Here is a 678-nt window from a genome sequence, read left to right as displayed (position 1 = left end):
GTGGGTGCGGTGCAGTGGAGGGGGGTCGGGTATGAGTTACAGAGGTGCACCCCCACTGCAGAGGTGGTTCAGCCCAGGATTGAGGAGGGTCTGGCCCGGGGCTGCAGAGAGGAGGTGACTGTCCATGTCCTGGGCTCCATCCTCCTGACCCTGTTCTCTTTACCTCTTATGCCCTTCCCCCCAAACTGAACCCTTTCTCTTTCTCCAGGTTGTTGATGCCAGGGTCATAGTAGGCGGGGGCCGGGACTCGCTCAGGTCTCTGGATTCTAGCCAGCTTTGGTACTTTTGCCTGCTCAGGAGGGAGACTGGGAAGAAGTCACCCACTGGGATGGTATCCCAGGCCCAGCATACCCCAGGGAGGGGTTGTCCACAGTCTGCACATTACCAAGGATACTGCAGCTCTGCCAGGGACTTGTCCCAGCTGTGTGGACTGGGCCCTTCCAGAATGGCATGGAGCCAGGGTTCCCCTGCGGCTCCAGGTTGCATTAGCTGAGTGGAGGCCTTGTCTGCACCTGCCGAGCTAGCAATGATCCAGGTGGTCCAGCCTCCAGGTCCAACCCTGCCTCTCTTCCTCAGCCCCTGTCTTTTGGGGCCACAAGTGCAGGACCATAAAAGGCCCTTTCCACTCGCCACTTAGATGGCACCAAGGCCCATCTCCTGTGGCCAACCTGGCCCCAA

This window comes from Pteropus alecto, unplaced genomic scaffold, assembly GCF_000325575.1.
Source record: "Pteropus alecto unplaced genomic scaffold, ASM32557v1 scaffold40, whole genome shotgun sequence".
NCBI lineage: Eukaryota > Metazoa > Chordata > Mammalia > Chiroptera > Pteropodidae > Pteropus > Pteropus alecto.
The sequence above is the reverse complement of the archived record's forward strand: the minus strand, read 5'-3'. Positions refer to the sequence as shown.